General features: G+C 38.8%; 1 long non-coding RNA gene across 3 annotated transcripts in view; it reads left to right on the forward strand.

Moving 5' to 3' along the window:
* LOC148185671 (uncharacterized) overlaps window positions 1–19,426 on the forward strand; it is a 93,165-nt gene extending 73,739 nt beyond the window's left edge. For 2 of the 3 annotated variants that reach the window (XR_015775733.1, XR_015775734.1), the window contains one exon: window positions 19,141–19,426. This is a non-coding gene — a long non-coding RNA (uncharacterized LOC148185671). The remainder of the gene's footprint in view (window positions 1–19,140) is intronic. The other variant, XR_015775735.1, reaches the window with a different exon arrangement.
* Window positions 19,427–20,219: the final 793 nt, after the last annotated feature.

Raw genomic sequence — 20,219 nt, forward strand, 5'->3', positions numbered from 1 at the left:
CAGCCATGGAGTCAGTGCAAAAAAAGAAAAAAAAAGAAGGACAAATAAACCAATTAGGGCAGTGAAAACATGATGCGTGCACACTAAAAAAAGTTAGAAGGCAAACACAGAAAGGGTGCATGAGGAAAAAGGAAATGCCTGCATACTTTTTTCATGCTGCACTAGTTTATCAAGTTTATTGTCTTAAATAAACTTGTGTGGCAACAAGAAAGTATGCAGGCATTACCTTTTCCTTCATGCACGCTGTGTTTTGATAACCTTGCACCTACGTAATGTGCGTATAATTAACCTCTTTCAACTTCTTTAAACTCAGAAAGGGTTAAATTTGTGAAGTGGTCATTTTCCAACTCCTTGATTTGTTGAGAACTAATGAAATGCAACATGAAACTAATTTAGAACCAGCAGCAAAATATAGATTTTGATGTTTATTTACACGGAACAGTCGTCGCTCACAGCTGGAATACACTAATAATTCTTGTTGTATTATGCATGATACAAGAAAAACACAAATAAGACTTCACATTGTGTGAATCATGTTACAGAAGAACAAATAAGAAACACAAATAATGACATGCAACTGCTCAGCCAAACAAACTATGAAACAGCAGGCATCCTTAATCCTAATTTGCCCTTTTATTTACGCAAAGCATTTGTGCGATGCATAGTCATTCCATGTTTATTCAAAGCTGGGATGCATGTCTCTGCGAGGTCAGCCAGGATTTATTTAAAGTTTTGCTATTGTTATTAAAAAGTACAAAAACTTTTTTCTAATGTTGCGCGGTTTTTTAAAAAAAATAATTGCTTAGCTTTTCTCTCAAGATGCTGAGATGTTATTTGGCAAAAATACGTAAATTAAAATAAAAAAAAGGGGAAGAAAAGAAAATGTTGGAAGACTAATTTTGGTTGGACTCTTTTCTTTAAATCTCGTCAATCATTTCCCAAAATCTCCTTGAACCAACTGTTCAGTGCTCAAAATCCAGTGTAAGGCATAAACCAACCATTTTAAAAAATCGTGTCATGTAGCATCAGTAAACGCTGTTAAGCTTATATTTGCCACCCTGACCTCTCAGTAATGGTTTCCATCAAAGCAAACTAAAGGGCCGAAAAGAGGGAGCAGATCTAACGGTACGGAGTTCAGATTTCTCTCAATGACAGTTTGATCTCTGCAAACAAAACATCCTGTCCTTCCTTGACATCAGGATTTATTTTAAGCATAAACATTAGCAGGATTGTGATGCTCTTGGAGATTACAGCTCTGTTTTGTGATTCCAGATAAGACAGGCGCATACATTTACAAAAAAATCTTCCCCGGAGCAGCTTTTATTCAGTACATGCAAATAAAAAACAAGTGTGTCTGAGAGGCAGCGCGAGAGAGAGAGAAAGGCTGAGTGACGGTGAGAGAGAGAGATGAGATGAGATGTGAAGGGGATACAGGTGCAGAAACGCCTCACTCTGATCTCTAATACTCTATCTGGAACAAACACAGACCCTCCAATCCAAAAGCAGAGAGCACGCCAAGCTCCAGCGGAACAAAAGCCCGAAAAACTTGTGATGAATTTACAGCCAGTCGGCCTGACAGATATGAAGACGAGACAATCGCTCAATGTCAGAGTAGCGCCGACTCCATATTTAAACAGTGGCAGCAGTCGCAGAGAGAGAAGTGTGTAAACAAGCTGAAAGACAAGGGTGTGAGCAAAACATAATTACACATATGTGCATTAACATAAGAATGCAACATTTGGTGGATATTTGTATGCCAAAGCCGTGCTCAGTATTGTATTTATAGCACGGAGGACTCACTGTGGCAGGAATATTGATAATATGACATAAAGTGTTGGCGATAGTTCAGTTTATCACCCAAAAACATTGGTAGTGGGTTTTTGGAAATCTCAAGGCTCTCTTTTTCATCTGAAACAATTAATTTCAATCAAAAGTTAATTAACTGATAATTGAAAGATTCGGACATTTTGGTAAATGCGCATTTGCTTCGTTGCAGAGAGTTACATGAGAAGATTGATTCATGTTTATACGAAGCATAGACTGTATATAAAGATGGACGACATGCTCCTACTTACCCCTGCTATGCTTAATTGAGGTTAAAATACGACCGTTGCCATCTTGTGATGGTGATGTCATTGAGAGACGGATTCTACGCAGTAGCGATATCCACGGTGAGGGAGTTCCTGCCCAGTTTCTGACCAGTCACGAGCAGCTCCATAGAATGTGAGCGCACAGATTGGCTGTCAGAGCTGTCAGTCATGGCGGATTATTCCCCTTTTGTGTAATTTAGTAACTCATTAAAACCAAACTTATAAAAACAAACGAGTGATAAGAACTACCTCCAGTGACAGAAACCATCTTTGGGAATAATTTATTTGGCATGTACTTTGAGTTTTCAGTTTGACCAAATCCCATTCACTAACATGGAGGGGCGGGCTTTATGACCTATACTGCAGACAGACACCAGGCGGCAATTGAGATTGAAAAGTTACAATTTGGGGGTAGCTGTCATGTCGTCCATCTTTATATACAGTTTATGAAAAGAACCTACAGCTACAGGTCCTCAAGTTTTCACAGTTCCCCTTCTTTTAAATTTTTAGGCTTTTTGACAAACAACGTTGATGCACTGTCCTTTCTTAACTATCTGTTTATTGGTTGTATCTGTTTATTTAGAGTGTGCAGGCATATCTTATGTTGTTATCGTTTGCCTGCTGTTTAAAATGGAGTTGCTTTGGCGCTCTTGCACTTTTGTAGGTGAAGTTTTTCTTTAATCATATTGTAACCCCATCAGATTTATCTTGGGGCCTCTCTGGAGCCCATGACCCGGAGGTTAAGAAACGCTGGTCTAAATGACCAATTTAAAATAACGAAAGTCAAAATTCAAAAAGAAAACAATCATTAGCACAATGTTCTCTCAGCGAATCCATATTCATTTATTTTCATGAGCATGATGGTCTCAAGTGTGTGGCTTTATAATTGTCTGTGGAGGCAGACGGTGTGTGACACTGTGGAAAACAGATTTCTCTTGGTCAAAAGGCTGGTTTAATGAACTGCTGTGGCTGTTTAATCAGAGTCAGGTGCAGGGGGCTGAATGAAGCAGGTGCATAGGCTGATTGAGGCAGCAAATGAGGGTTATGAAGGATGCAGTCATGCTCTTCCTGTGACTTTGTTGTGTATTTAAATCACGTTTTCATATAGTACAGACACACACACACACACACACACACACACACACACACACACACACACACACAGTTGCACCTTCTCTCCCCAGATCATACAGCCTTGATTCTGAATGAATAGACTGATGAAAAAAGTTCAAATCCAGTGTTGAATGAAATTCAAATCGTTAAAGCAGCTGTAATCAATATTTTTTATATTAACAATGGGTAAAATGATTTTGTGAAATGATTGTCTTGTACTGCTAAACCACAGGCTGTAAAAAAAATAATGGAGGTAGCCACCATGACGTAGCCACCATGCCAAAACTACTTGTGAGTAACTTTCCCACACAGTGTGCTCATAAATTTGCTCTTGAGTGGTTCCCATGAAGCTTTTCCGAACACAGCAAAATGCAACAAGTTAAACTTTTTCAATTTGGTCACGACTGAAAAAAATTGTGATCGCATCACATTATTCTCTCTTTTTCAGAGCTCCCCAAGCGGGTCCAATAAAGATAATGTTTCACGGTATCAACATGTGTTATGTAGCTGTAGGTATTTCGAACGACATTTTAGGTGTTTTCATGGGAAGATATGATGTTCCAGCACATTAACAGGCTTGTCAGATAGCTTATCAGAACAAAAAACGCTACGCTTCTGCTGTAATTGAGAAAGATCCACTACCACCGGTGCTCCCTCAAGTCAAACAAGCCCGAATGAAAACAGTTTGCAGGGGTGCGCACACACACAGACATATGTGTGTATATATATTTATATATATAGACTTATGAAGCAGTTTTATACCACCCAAAGCACTTTTACTGCAGTTTACAGCTAAATGCAACACTGAAGTCACTGGAGTGATGCCTGACCCACTCAGCTCTATTTTAACGCCTGTAGACATCTGTTGGTGTGTGTGTGTGTGTTAGTGGAACAGGAATAGAAGGGTATTAAAAATCCTCCAAACTGAGTCCCGCTGCTCCTGCCTGAGGGAATTAAGGTGCATTGCTGTTCATTTGAGCTCTGATGACGGAATTTGCTTCGTTAATCCCTTAAAACAATAAAATGAAGTTGTCACCATGAACACTGAACCCCTTGTGCTATTTCTGTAAGTCGTGGTTGCAGTAGAAAGGATGATTTGGGTTAGAATAAGTGTAAAGGTACAATTAAAGCTCCTTTAAGTCAACAACCGAGACACCTTGCAGACTAGGCCACTATAGTCACCTTACAAATTTCACTAGCCCAGTATGCTTTACATACAAGCTGTACTTAAAATAATGTAGGCTTTTTTGCTCATAAAGGTAGTTGCCCAGGGCATCATAAAATGCCACTGCTGGCTGCGTCTCATACTGCCGCTAAAGGGTGCCTTGGTGCGTTGGTGTCTGATGCTGCAGATTAAGTATTTGTATTTGACAAGTTGGGAGTGAGACCGGGTTACCCATGAATATGTAGTTTGAAAATCTTTTTATCTGCCTTAAACTCTCTGTGCAAAATTGGTCTTTCAATTGTCCTCTTCCTGCAGACTGTGACCAGCCTCACAATCGTATTGTGGTTTTGCATGCATGCATAAAGTTATGCATATAACTTTGGTCTGAGCTTGTTTATCATTTTGCTACATTTTCAAAGTATGAGAGCAGCACAGATGGGTGAGGAGAGTTGATGACATTACTCTGCTTTTTTCCCCAATTTACATTGTAGCATAACAGTCCAGGCTTTCACACCATCTGGATTGTGCACAGTCTTATAGTTTGACACTGATTATGACTAAGATTTTATTATACACTATTAAACCCATCAAATTCATTAGACCAATCTTGTACAGTGTGACATGCAGTGAACTTATAAAATTGTTATTGTACTAAAGTATTACAATTGCAAAGGACATAAACAAGCAAACAGTGCATCTCTGATGTTTGTTAGATTCAGTGCACAATTAAAAATTGGTGTCATGATCAAAACTGTATATGAAGGTTGATTGAATAAAGCTGCTACTTTTAATAAATGTATGGCACTAATTTATCTAAAAAATCTCCTCCCATTTGTGCCCTCTAAAATTGTTAACCCTTGAAATGATGTACACATTAATTAGGTCATATGCACAAATGTCTGCCAACTTTCAACCTTACTTCTTGGCCCAGTCTCCGCATGAATTATGCTCATAGGAAATATTCTTAATGTCTGATTAATACACATTATAATCTAAAGTTTTGCATTAACTATCAAAGTCTAACACTGTGTTTGGAAAGTGGTTTCCATTTCTACATGCAAAATAGTGGTGCGCACAGATTAGTAAATCAGAACTGGTACTTTGGACACATCCAACTGCCTCAGTGCCAGCACTTCGCTTACTAAGCAGCCCTTAGTGTCTGAGGAATTCATCAAAGTTAATGAAGTGTCTGAATGTGTTTTCTGATTTCACTCCAAGGGCTGGAAGACAAAATCCTACACTTTCCATCCTTCAGAGCTTCCACATATTCAATGCAGTCCAATGCAACAAAAGAGAATGCGTATACATCTTTTGCCTGAGAGAACTTCTCATTTTCACTGGATTTCAGTGTTTTTTTTCTCTGAAAACAACCATACATTCACCCATTTTAATTACAAGCAGTTTTGTCCATTCAGCTTATTTTTTTTTTTTAACCACTATCGGGAGCAATTTGGATTGAGTGTCTTGCTTTAGGACCCTTTGACATGTTGACAGAGTGTGCGAGAGTTTAGCCACCAATCCTAAAGATTAATGGACATATTTATCCATCAGAATCATCTAATCTTTCAACGCAGCTTTCTACATAGAGCCCTGGCACACCAAGCTGTTGTGTGTCACGCCTTGTTGGTGCTAGTCATCCCTTGTCAGCTTTTTACGTCAGATTGACCATGTAAAATCGGCATTGGAGTTGGCGGCGCCAGTCTGAGAATGAAATAATTTTGAATGGCAGTTTAGATCAGTGGACAAAAAAACATTACCTCGGTGGCAATTTGTTTTGGCAATTATCTCTTTTCCAGCACCTATTTTTTTTTGTCATCACGATGTACGTGCTATTGTGAACATTTGTAAGAATATTGTGCTCACCATTGAGCTCTTTGAGAAATGATTTCAGTGATTTGTGTTACTGTTCGCTAATCCTTTGTTCTGTCGACATAGGATTGTGCTATTAATGTGGAAAGTGGCTAATTTCATCCTGTCAGTCTCACAGTTTCCCTCTATTAATGACCAATACAGACTACGGCTGTCTGCTGGTAAGAAGAGTTATTTCATCTTATGCAAGCGCCACACGTATGTGCGAGTTGAACGTTGGCTTCAGTCTTTGCGGTTTGTTCAGGTGCAACTTTTGGCCAAGACACAGGTGACATGAGGCGATGCAACAGTGGCCGCCTTCTTTGCTGCTAATTCTTTGATGTCAGTTTGGAGAGTCTGGAACTTCAGGCAACAACTTAAGCTACACAACATTATTTTCCTACTCTAAAAGCAAGCAGACAACCATATTGTCAGAACAGATTTTAGTTGTGATAAAATGGTAGATATTTCATGCAAACACTCCTTCCTGTCTGCCTCTGCTTTAGTTTCTGTTGTTTCCCAGCCCCTTTACCTTCATTTTTGTCAGAGATAGTTTAAGCCTTGTCTTACAATTCCTATGGGGTGAAGTGCCTGCAGCAAGAAGGCGACTATTTACCATATAAACCTTTGACTAAATAAAATAACACCAAGCCGTATTCTGAATCGTCGGGACTAACACAGACAAGCTGAGGTGAATTGGAGCTGATGTATGAAGTGAGAAGTGTGAAAATACAATTAAGAGCAGATGAATGTGAGAAAAATAAAGAAGAAGGGACGGAAAGCAAGGGATGATGACCGTAAAGAGAAAGGGAGATCAAGATGACGAGGGAGATGGGGAGATGGGGAGAGGAAAAAAGTAAAAATCATGTAACATGCACACTGGTTTTGTTTGTTTACCAAGTGTATACCTAAGGGGTTGTCAAAAGATTTCAGGTACTACATTCTCTGCAAACATGAAACTCAAAAACACAGACTTGGTGGAAGATATTTGAAGCAAAGCAGCAAGATTATAGATGGAAAATACAAACCTGCATCATCATTAGACAGAGAGTTAGAGCGAGAGAGCTCGCAGAGATATGAATCTTCTTTAGCTATCTGGAGCATCTGGAAGCTGATAGGCCTGAAAAAGGTTAATGTGATTTAGTCTGGCCATATTCATTACAGAGTGGCATAAAAATGATTCATAACGATTTGGTCTAATGTATCTGCAGTTACTTCATTATAATGGGTTTGATAAGAATGGAAAGAGAGGAAACAGAGAATAGGGAAATAGGAGGAAGAGAATTGCTGAAAAAAGGATGACAAACAGAAAGTGTCTTGAAGTTTCATAACAGTAAAGGTCATAAAATGTAAATATGTACTTACTGAATTACATTAAAACCCCAGTGACATTTCCTTATATGCACAAGGTGCAAAGAGAGCTCTAAGATGCGATGGTTGATTATCATGTCCAAACTCTGCAGCTACTTCACAACACAATATGCTTCTCAGATTGATCACCTGTGACTTTTTAAGCAAATAGTCAATGTGCAGATCTGTTATTTTTCACAACACTTTATATTCAAGTTTGCAGCTACTTTTTTTGTGCCAGAAGATGTCAGAGCATGATAGATTGTGAAACTGAGGAGCAGTGCTTTTCCAAACTTGTACAACTGGGACAACTATAGTGCTGGAAAACCAGGGCTTTGAGTCCTGGTGAGAAGTGAGAGAAAGGAGAGGAATAGATGTGACACAGCACCTGCAGTGATCATGGCTTAAGATCCAACATATACTATGAGCGGGTCAGGTACTTGAGATATCCGACCTCAGATCTTGTAAAGGGTAATATGCCTTAGTAATGTCAGACCAAATCTGTTTTATCCAATCCATTCTATTTATAGCATTTAACCTTTATTTAACCAGGTAAGACCCAGTGATGTAAAGGGACCTTTATTTCAAAGAATACCAGAACAAATATGTAATTAAATAAACAAATTGCATGTATGATAATAAGAGCTGACATACATGCAACATAAAGACACAGCAGCTACATGGTAAGCAGCCATGGCAGCTACATGGTGGCAGGCTAAATATTTACATAATGTTCAAACTAATATTTATTTTTTTCACACTGTTCTTTTTCACCCGCTGTCTGAAATATACAATTCTAGTGACTGTCTCTTTAAGGCCCTCCCGAAAAAGCCCAGTCTGCTCTAACAGTGTTTCCAGGTATTCTGCATCTCAGCATCTCTGCACCATAATTGCAGCTATGGACTGGATGTAATCAAGTGTAGCAGCTGTTCTTACTGTTAAGAATCATCAATAAACACAACTGTACATGTCTTAGCAGAAATATGATCTGAAATTAGGAAGAATTAACATTGGCAACTGAGATTAGGCTACATGTTTCCTTTATATTAGCATGTAGCTACATGTAGCAAGGTACTTTCCAGGGAAATAAATGAGTGTCGCGGCAACTTCAAAAAGTGAAAAATCTTGAAAAGTTTCTAAACCAAAATCTTCATAAGCGAACGTGTTAGCGCAGAATTATGATTTGTATTCAGGTAACGATTAACAACATCTGCAACGACAATTACTTAAAAAAGACTTAAAAATTATATTAGCATGTAGTTACATGTAGCAAAATACTTGCAGCCGAGGAATGACTGTAAAAAAAATCGCCTATAAAAGCCTCTAAACCAAAATCACAACTGGATGTACCAGCAGGAATATGATCTGAAATCTGGGAGAAATACATATCTGCAACCAAGATTACATGTTCCCCTTGATGTTTGCAGGTAGTTACATGTAGCAGTGTAGGCTACGTTATATAAACATTTGCAATTCCATGCATGGAGCAAATGATCTCATTGAGAAATTTGTTAGGAGGCGATATCAGCTTGTCTTGAAAGAAGAAAAACTGCTGGAATCAGTGTATTCAGAGCTCAATCCTAAAATTATTGCTCACAGGTTTTACTTTTACATACATGTACCTCATCATTTGAAACTCTAGGCCATGTTTAATGTGAACATCCGACATTTTAACACTATATATGAGACAGAAAATGAGGGAAATCAAAATAGGCCCCTTTTACAGGAAAGCCAAAGTAATTTAGCATGATATTCTGGTGAATCAAATTTTCATGGCAATCCATTAAATAGCTGTTAAATTAGTCTGGAACAAAGTGGTGGATCACCCAACATTATCATCTGTAAAGCCATGACACTAGCATGGCTAAAAGGGAGAAGCAGCCACCAGCTGTTTTCCCAGCTTAAGTTTTACACATCTATCAATTTAAGTCACAGTCACAAGACACCAGTTTAGGATTAAACATGTTTAATGCTCATGCTTGGGGCTGTAGGCCTCATTAGTTATGGAATTGTTAATATAAGCATTGTGTTGAATTCCTTCCATAAACACAGATTAACAGCTTTCCTTTTAATGGTCACCTAATATGGTGCTCGAGGCACATTGTACCGTGTCTGCCAGCTGTGGCTGCCAATATTATCCTTCTAAAAATATACATTAATTTAGGAATTAAAATGTAAGAAAAGTAATCGACAAGAATTCTCACTGGTGATGAGGTTTTGGACTGATCCAAAATGGGAAAGATTGGCTGCTTTCCTCTGTTTTATTATGTTATAAATTAATTCCTTGGGTTTTTGGCCTAAGGTTTAACATCATCAACTTGGGCACCAAAAAATGATGTCATGATTCTCAGTGTTTTATAGAGTGCCTGAATTATTACTCACTGCTATTGGGTTTTAGTATGCCTCTGCACTTTGGTTTGACACATTATGTTCCCGGGTTGTCTGTTGGGCCCATTATTAGGGAGGTATCTCAAGAACACCTTGAGGGAATTTCTTCAAATTTGGCAAAAATGTCCACTTCGACTCAAATATGAACTGATTAGATTTTGGTTGTCATAGGTGTAAGTTTAAGGTTACTGTGACCATGTCCTTCTCATTCTTGTGAATGTAATATCTCAAGAGCACCATGAGGGAATTTTCTTTGAAATTTGGCCCAAATTTTTTCTTTGACTCCAGGATGAACTGATTAGACTTTTGGTAGTGTAAGGTAAAGGACAATGTGACGCTGCATCCGTCTTAATCTTGCTGAAGAGATATCTCAAGATCATCTTGAGGAAATGTCTTCAAATTTTGCACCAACATTCATTTGGACTCAATGAAGTGATAAGGCTTTGGTGGTCAAGAGGTCATTTGCAGGTATCTTGTTGTTTCATATGATTGTTGAGCTGCAGACAAATGTCCACCCTGGTGGACAATGGAGAGCTGTTCTATTGAAAAACAGAATGAGTAATGGTAAAAATAAACTTTATTTGCACCCGTAGAATAAACAAAGGTAACCAGTTTCATACTTCTGTGATGTCTCAGTAATTTCTCTTGTATGTCGACTCCGTAAGCTACTTCCTGGGACTTTTTTAAAGAATTCATGTGCAGCTGTTGGCGACAGCTTAAGACAAAAGAGCAGTTTGATAGAGCCTAAGAGAAACCACAGGGATGCAGTGATGGAGCATCTTGTGGATGGGTATTTTAAGGTTGTGTTGGTATTGAAATTATAGTACTCTGAATGCACTCCTCCCCAGTTTGGTGTCTCTTTCTCGTCCTTGGTGCAGTTCAAGTGCACCAGTCACATGCAATACATCATGTCTCCTGACCGCCATGACCCAAAACCTTGAACCCACTTTTAGCACGTTGTTTTTCTTGCCCACAGAGCAGAAATTAATCTTGTTATTTGTCCAAATTAGCTTTCAAAGTGCCACAGCATAAAGTTAAAAGCATGATTGGCTAACACCTGTCTATAAAAGATGATATTTTTAATCATAATTTTTTCAGAAAAACACTCGGTCAACAGCAAAGAAAGGGGGATAGACAGACATTATGGGGTTAAGATAGAGATTAAATTAAGTTGAATTAATTGTGAAAGAAAACAAAGGGAGCAGAGACAAGAAAGATGGAAAGATCTGCTAATGGATGAGACAGAGGGATAGAATTGATGGAAAAAGATAGAGCCTGGGAGTGGCTGCAGCACAGATATAAATAGTGGGGCGGCTAAGTGGTTTGAGGCAAAGCGGCGGTTTCGTCACAGTCATGACAAAGGATGATGTTGCGCCAGTGTAGACATAATGCCTCATGGACTACTACGGGCAAAAGTTGTGTTTTTGCAGTTTCTACCTTGCGATGGCAAAGATTCAGAAAGCAGGACATTGGACATGCACAGCTTTTTAATTTCCCATGATGATTTTTGGGAAATCACTCAGATTCAGCTGATCAGTATGTAATTAAAGTTGGAGGAATGGTGCCTATCACCATTCTGTTCTGGCATTTTAAAATTGCAAAGTGCTTCAAATTCACTTTCTCATCAGTACTTTGACAGTTTTCTACACTAGAACTATTTGGGTATTTTGTTAATCCTTTTTGTATATTTGCACTGTATAGTTTGATTCACCATTATAGGCTTTTACAGAGAAAACAAGGTGTATTTGGGGCTTTTTTGGAGCTTTCAAACATCACATGATGCTAATCAGCAGATGGAGTTGGCTCAGTTGACACAGAATTATAGATGTTTAAATTTCCAAAGGACTTCTTGTGCATGTTATCAGCCTTGAAGAGCAAGTAAAAGTAAAACGAGTAAAATGTGCAGAAATGCTACTAAATGGATAATTGTAATTCTTCTCGTACGGTTTCCAAGGTCAAGAATGAAATTCTAATTTAATCTTAAGACTTTATTTTGTACTGTTTCACACCAACCATGCATATTTATTTTACTGGCGCTCAGTGTTTCCTGTGGCTTATGAGTGTGAACGCTTGAAAGCTGCTTGATTCATTTTGGCCTTTATTTTCAAACCTGGCTGATGTTGCATGCGATTTCTCCAATGTAATAGCTAATTAGTAACTTAATCTGTCATCTACATGCCTGCCATTCATCTCCACCACATAATATCCCATCTAGTCTGGGACTTCAGTCCAACAATCATCCTGTTGAGAGCATATTTTTATACCTACTAACTTAGCAGGATTCACATGTTTATTATTGAAAATAAAACTTTTGAAACAAATCTTTTTTTTTTATCCAAAACTGAATCAACAGAGTACTGCTTTTCCATGTTCTGCTATATTCCTGCTATTGTACAAATCTTTGCATCAAAATATGACTTCAAATAGGGTTCTTCTTTATCTGCGATCACTGCATCTTTTAGATTAATATTGTGTCATGACTTAAGTATTGTCACAATTTTGCATTGTGGGCCCCACACTCAACCATATTCATATTCTCTAGACTGCATTCAGGGAAGTTTTTCCCAGGATGCTGCTGGATGCAGTGGCAGGACAGCTATGACTGTTGGTCGAGGTAGCGCTTGATCTGATGCCGTTTTAAAACCTATTTTAAACTGAAATATTACAGTCTATCATTGACATGTAATTGTGGGAAGCCAAAATCCTGATTGTGATACTTTCACTTCAGTCATGACTTTAGATGGAAAATAAACTTTTAAATTCAATGAGAATGTTTAGTTCTACACTTATTTCCCTTTTATGAATAGCTTTTGTAAGAGGGGTTTTGTTAGGACTACATTCTTTGCCTTAGCATTCTTAGTTATAAAACTTCTCACAGGAGGAGTCCTTGTCATATTTTTTCCTATTTTCATGCTTCTCACACTTCTCACGTTGTAACCTTCCTCTTCTTATGTCTCACTCTTTTCAATCTCCTGGGTTATTTTCTTCGACCAAAGGAGAAAAAAAAATCCAACTTGTGTTAAAAGACTGAAGACAAGCAGCTCTCCAATGGCCAAATACATGCATGATTTCTGTCTCACACACTCTTCCCCACACACTAACTCCCATTAGGTGTACAGGCAGAACACCAAGTCGACAGGGCTGCCATACAAAATGGCATCGCCTGCTTGGAACTGATCCCGCTGCTCACCAGCTGACTCTATGTTTAGACTGCTTATATTCATGTGTGCATTGACCTGTCATCCTAGGTTGGCTGATCATGTGTGCGTGTATACATTTCCTGCTCCTTTTAAAAAAAACTACCCATCCGCGCCTCTGTGTGTTTGCTCTCCGACAGCAGAGAACAATGATGAATGTGTTCTTCAGGGCTGCTTAGCCAAATGCTTCTAAATGTGTGTGTGTGTGTGTGTGTGTGTGAGTGCTTATCAATCTTGCACCCTTAATGATTGTTTTGCCTCCACTGAGAACATATAATGATTGGTATTCAGTTTGGCTTCTGGTGAGTGTGTCTGTGTCTGTCTGTCTGTCTGTCTGTCTGTGTGTGTGTGTGTGTGTGTGTGTGTGTGTGTGTGTGTGTGTGCATGTGATGTGTATTGTAGCATTTTATTTGCAAATTTATGTACATATCTTTTATGCATACCTGTGGTTAGGTCACAAGTAAGACATATTACTATATGAGCCCACATTATGCTAATGCAGTTCTAATGTGCAATGTGTATTGTGGGTGTGTGTATGTGTGTGTATGTGTTCTAAGGGTTTAAGCACAAAACATTTTTTCTAGCTGTGATTGTTTGCAAAATAAATTTGAGCCTGTAACAATATGATATTTTACTTTTTCAACCTTAGTTATTGTGCAGCATTCCACATTTCAAGATGCACAGTTTCAGGATGTAGCATTGCTAGTCTGAACAGATACTGTACAGAGCTTACAAGCAGCAGTGTGCTGCTGAGAGTAGCTGGAATCAAAGCCCTTTCCTGCAGGCTGCTCTCTGTCTGTCCACAAACAGGTACACAAGGCAGCAGACGTTGCTCATCTTCATTACATTTGGCAGTTTGAAGTTTACCCAAACTGTAAAAAGCTTCTGCGGTGAATTTATTCACATCCCCTGTGTTTCTGTAGATCCACATTTTTATTTTATCTCACAAGCAAAAACCCTGAGCACCCTGGTGTATAAGGCTGGGTATTGAACTTTGATATTTGTATGGCACCAACTGAATTGCTTTGATACTACTGTGTATCAGAACTCGTCATTCGGTACAAAATTTCAAAACCTAAAGAGCAAATGTCATCTGAGTCAGTGAGACAATAAGGATGGAGTACGCTTGTACCAAGATTGGTGCAGGAATGAGTCCTAAAATCCAGAAATGGGTTTGTATTTCTGCACTTCTGGTTACCTTGTCTCAAAGTCAATTGGCTTTTTTTGAAGGAGTTTTTGGTTTAAGTGCCTGAAATAAGGCCTGAAGCTGAAAAGCAGTCACATTTTGTTCTATGACATAAAATGCAAGTAAATACCTCACTCTTTATTGAGAGGCTTTTATGTTTCTTACAAAAGGCCTAGTTTGGTGGTAAAGTTGGAGTCATGCAACCATGGCGTTCTTTATAGCCTAATTTTAGCTTGTTTCCTCTGGTGATTACATTTATGCTTCAGAAATCATTAATGTGATGTTCATTTGTGAAGATTAATTTGCTGAACAAAAAGTGTGTTATACATCTTTCATTTGCCACAGAGTTTATTTTTGGTGTCAACCTGAAATGTGATGTAACAATCCCTTTTCTTCCAAGTTGACCAGAAAAATAGGTGGGTTTCCATCACAGATTTCTGCAAAGCTTTAGTGACATTTTCGAAATGTCGATAAAACACAATTGCGAGAAGACTGCGTTTCCATTGAGGGATGTTGTGCGACTTCAACATTTTTAGAGTTATGCGATAGAGTAACACCTCTTGTAGCGCCTGCTGCAAAAAGCATTTATTTGTGTTGTAGTATGCATGTCATTGTCTTTTGGTTAATATGGATTCCATAAAATTTGTGTTGAAAAAACTATTGTTTGTTTATGAATATGGAAGTCATCCTGTATTGGCATTTTTGAATTATACCGAGTTGTGCTGGTGTTTGCAGATATTTGTTTCTGTATTCATAATCATGTCTAATTTGTATTCATACCTGTAAGTTGTTTATGTATCTAAGCTCACCTTGTCCCGAACTTGTCGGAAACCTCTTACTCAGGTCATTTCAAGTTAATTATAATTGGAGTCTTAGTGAAGTGAGAGATATAAGCAGATGCTGTCTGCTCGGAGCCTGATTGGATATTTCTGCCTGCAAGAAAGACATAAATGAGACTCAGTATTTGAGTCCAGTATCGCTCCATTATCTCGCACTCTGCCACTCTCTGTTTTTTCTCTCAATTTCCACTTATTCTCTTTTTTTTTTATTTTAATGCGACCTTCTCTCATATCATTTCTCTTCCTCTTTTCTTTTTCTATCTCACACACATTTATCCCTTTATCTTTTTCAGGGCCGATCAGTCACCCACCTCTCATATAGATCCCTCTCAGACATAGTTTGCACTCGTTCACCCTCACTTTCTTTAACACACACCCATGAAAAACTCCCTCAAACATGCTACACCCTCCGCACTCACACACACACACACACACACACACACACACATATCACACTCCCCTTCGGTGCTTTCACACTACGGTCCTCTTCTCATTCTCCAAACTGAATTACCCTGAAAGTGAGGCCAGGGCAGACCCATTACCAACACATAATTACATTCATTTAAGCTTCAGCTTCAGCTTCAGCTAAATCCTCTGGTTGTCATCTCTCCTCCATCTCCCTTTTGAGCCCGTGACTTTATCTTTTGTTCCTTTCCTTAGCACTTGTTGTCCTTTGCACTAATTGAAATTTCCACTTCGTTGAGATAGAAATAATTATGGCAACATGAATATCGACTTGTTTGCTTCGTTTATGTAACTGTCTAAGCCAGTGGTTCCCTACTGCTCCAGCCACGGGGTCCAGATTTCTCTTAGTCATTAGCTCAAGGTCCACACATTAGATAAAAAAGCAAATTTTTCAGTCTCAGTTTTATTTAGAACACAATGAAATAAAATATATTGCAAGAATTAAGAGAAAATGTACTTCAAAATAAAAGCTCTGTGGCAGACATACTATAAATAAACATTTATTAGTCCCTTGGGGTCCATTCAGAATGGACTACTTTTGGACCGTTACCCACCAATTGGGAGTCACTGGTCTACAATGTTTTGTAGAGCTCCAGGTTTGTAAGAGGAGCTGCACCACATGAGTTGCATATAAAGTGAGTAATGCATTATAATGACATAATGCAATGTTGTGACACATTCAGCTGGTTTCAGAATCTCTGATAAGCAAAACCAGACTGTCAGGGAGTATTCAGAAAGCTTGTCGGACCATACAGAGGATTAGATGAGATGATGCTGCGGTAGCCACTTCAGAAAAGAAATAGATTAAGAGTGGCAAACCATCAGTTGGTCCAGTGAATTACAGCCTCTGCTGGAGATGGTTCAGTGAACCTGACTCTAACAGTTACTGCAGAAGCCTGTGGGCTGCTGAGATGAGGTGTAACAGGATGTGTGAAGCGTCAATGCAGAGCTGGAAAACCAGCATGCTTTGAGAAACAAGTTAGAATAAGTCTAAATGTCACACTGACAAAAGCTATGTTGCGGTAGAAAGGCAGTATGGCAAAGTTACAACCAGGTTCATGTGATAATTAGGTATGCAGCGATTTAATACACCAGATTGCTATTGGTCCCAAAATATGTTTGGAGTGAATTACACGTTGGCCACGAATTGGCAGTTCAGGTGACTTGCCTGCATGTTGGGTCTGGCTTTTTCTTTGCTTCCTGGCTGATAAAAAGACCAGGAATCGCTGGATAAAACACATCAGGTGAAATAACGTTACATTTGTGCATGCAACATAGCTGTTACCTAGCTAGCTAGCTGGCGTAGGTTACGTATATCGTGTGAGATCAGAGATGTAGTTCAATTGGCAGTTTCACACAAAACTAAACAGTACTGCAATAAACTGCAACTTTCTTGACTTACAACAGTTATTTGTCTCTCGCTGTTGACTACCAAATATATTTTTTCATCATGTCATACTGTCAAGGTTAAGGCAAAAAGCAGTTAAAATGCTTTCATCCTGTGACAGGTGATCTCTTTCTGGATTAAATTCATATTACATTAATGGAGGCTATGTTTATTTAACTACAAAAAATGTCTCAATGACAACACCAATCAAAGCTTTGTGGCTAAAATCGAAGGCGATTGTGACTGTTTGGTTCCTGCTCAGTCAATGACGGTTTTTGGGATTGCCTTTGTCATTTTGTCTTGGCTACAAGTGAGTGGTTGAGCGAATGAGTGTAGAGGTGATTGCAGGGGGCTGATTGTGGCAGCCGGACAGCTACAGATTTAGAGGCCAACTTTCCCGATTCCTGTCCTCCCAATGTCAAACTCTGCTCTGCCCTTTATGCCCTGTCTGTGTAGACTTCTCTACCCTAATCATCCTGTCTACCAAAGTGCCCAGTCTATTGAAAAACTAATAAAATAAGTCCAAAACAATAAATTTAGCATTTTATTTAAGCCAAATTTAGCCCAAGGTGGATGTTGGTTTTTAGATCACATAGCTCATTTGCAGCAAACCAACAAACATTGAGACATTGAATGGCCACCTTTTAAAGGGATACTTTGCAGACTTTCAACCAGCTTTATACCAAACAATGTTGGTAGTATGTGTAGATAAACGGTGGCAGACTTTCCAACATCTTTCAAAAGTCTTTGTGTCTTTCTGCTGCAGAGACAGCCTAGTGTTGTGTGTGGACCTTCTTTATGTCAGCGAAGAACTTCTTTCAGTATCAAATCAAGATGTCCCAATATGCTGTAAAAATTACTTATTTAACAACCTGAAAAATGTCTTTTTACCTTGAACATCTCAACCAAATCCCAACCTTGTTGTGATTGTCTCTTCAGTGTCTTTATAATTACATTATGCTTGGTTGTTATTGCCCAAGAAACAACAGTTAACATCCCATACTTTACCAGAATGTAGCTTATCTTCTTTGGGTGCTATCATTTAGACTAATATATGACACCTTATATATTCATTTTGTCAGAAGTTCAAGAAGAAAATCCCAATTGTTAGAGTCAGATAAGACAGTTTTCTTTCATTACCTATGTTGAAGTTGCCTTTGAGCGAGGCACTTCAGCTTTTCTAGTGTTTCTAGTTGCATAAATGCACACATTTGCATTTAATGTATGTGTGTCACGTTGCTTCAGGCCAATGCTGAAAATCCGAATATATTCATAGTCAACCTGCCTGGTTAAAAGGTTGAAAACAGTGTCACTTGTCCTCCACAGAGATGTAGAAACATGGTCATTTCCCACATTTTCCAGCAGGTATTATTCAGTTCAATTCAGCTGTTGGAGCAAAATGACACACAGAAGAGCAACCTCTTGTGCAGCTATCCCACACAAATAGCTCCCCTCTTGTCTTCTCTCTGCATCCTGTTTCCACTCCACACCTCTCTCCCACCCGTCCTCCTCTCCATGTTGTAATAATAGCACAGTTACCTTCAAGAGAACAATTACACCAATTACCCCGAGAGGAGAAATTAGCATTATTCACTAATATAGCTGCACAGACACAATGGTATAGTTAGGGTTAGAATAGCTATATATAGTGATTATCAGATGGCAGCTAAGGCTTTAAAGCTGGAGTCCAAAAGTTTGGTGAAATTACATATCGTCTATTACATAGGTTGGAAGAAATAGTCATATTCTGTAAGTACATATAGCAGTATTGTATTATAAGAAACCGTTTTTGGGAAATACATACTTTTTACCGCCAACAGCAGTTAGCTTAGCTTAGCATAAATGAAATGAAAGTCATGGAAGTGTGTAAAAACACAACAAATTTGTTCAAATCATCATCTCTGGTATACATTCACTGTTAATGTAGAAAACAATATTTACACCTTCTCCCAGACATGTATACTGTTGCTGTATGACAAATTAGAAATATACAAACAACATGCTAATGATTTCCCAGGATGTTAAAGAAAACTGTGTGAGGCCTATTCCAGGTCTGTGAGCGTGCACATATGCTCGTGATCTAAAGATATAACCTGTGTGTTTTGTGAACAGGTGAAGTGTTCCACTGAGTAACCGGCTCATGTCCTCTCCGTCTCTGCACAGCAATATATCTTCCGCCTCCTACCAGAATTCCTAATTACTCCAAGCCACTCGGGAGGTGACAACACATCAGTTAGACACACACAAATGCCAACACAAGAACGGACACAAACACCAAACACTGTGAAGGAAAAAGGCTTCCAGAGAGATGGTGAGATCACCTCAGGAAACGGTTGGATGAACTTACGAGTTTGAGAGATGAACAAAAGAGGCGTCATGATTACGACTTTGACATTGTGCTGGTTTCAAACAGCTGGTACGTAATCAACCTCCTGGATGAAAGCTACCATCCAAGCAGCCAAACAGACCATAGTTTCAACTCCAAGAAGGTTGCCATGACAACAACAGCATCCCCTGTGCCTCATACTCTGGACCATTGTCAGTCTGAGTAGCCCTTTTAAAAAGAAAAAAAAAATCAATCCATCCTTGGCATCTTGTCTTTCCTCTTTGTTTTATATTCATTGAAAAGTGGGGGGTGCTATTTTTTGTGCCAAGGTTTTTTTTTTCTTTATCGGCAGCATCAAATTCCTTTGTCCCGGATGACTGTTGACTTTATTTGGACTTGACGGTCTGAGAGATATTATTTGTTTGTGCGTTCCCAGTATCACTCTGTTATTTTCGGGAGGCTTAAGCAAGTTGTCACTCTGGCTGCGTTGCTAAGCTGTCCATGACAAGCTCTGAATAATGATGGAGGGGGTGGCATTTGAGAAAGGACATGGAAAAGAAAGGAGTGGAGAGTCGGGGATAAGTCACAGCAAGCAGAAACTATTTGGTGAGAACTGAAGCAGCAGAAGACTGAGTACTGATGGTGTTGTGCGGAATAATGATCTTAACTACTTACACTCAAACAACGAAAATACTCAGAACTTTGTCGATGCAGACTATTTTAATGTCCACCACAGTGAAAATGTGTGACTTTAGTTTTAAAAAAGTTGCAAAAGCCACTTGATCAGGTATTTATACTTGGTACAAATCCATACACATGTTATATAGGTTTTAATACTATTCAGGTTTTTACAATAGTTTCTGTT

Source organism: Plectropomus leopardus, chromosome 23, assembly GCF_026936395.1.
Source record: "Plectropomus leopardus strain MGB_pleo_1.0 chromosome 23, ASM2693639v1, whole genome shotgun sequence".
Taxonomy (NCBI): domain Eukaryota; kingdom Metazoa; phylum Chordata; class Actinopteri; order Perciformes; family Serranidae; genus Plectropomus; species Plectropomus leopardus.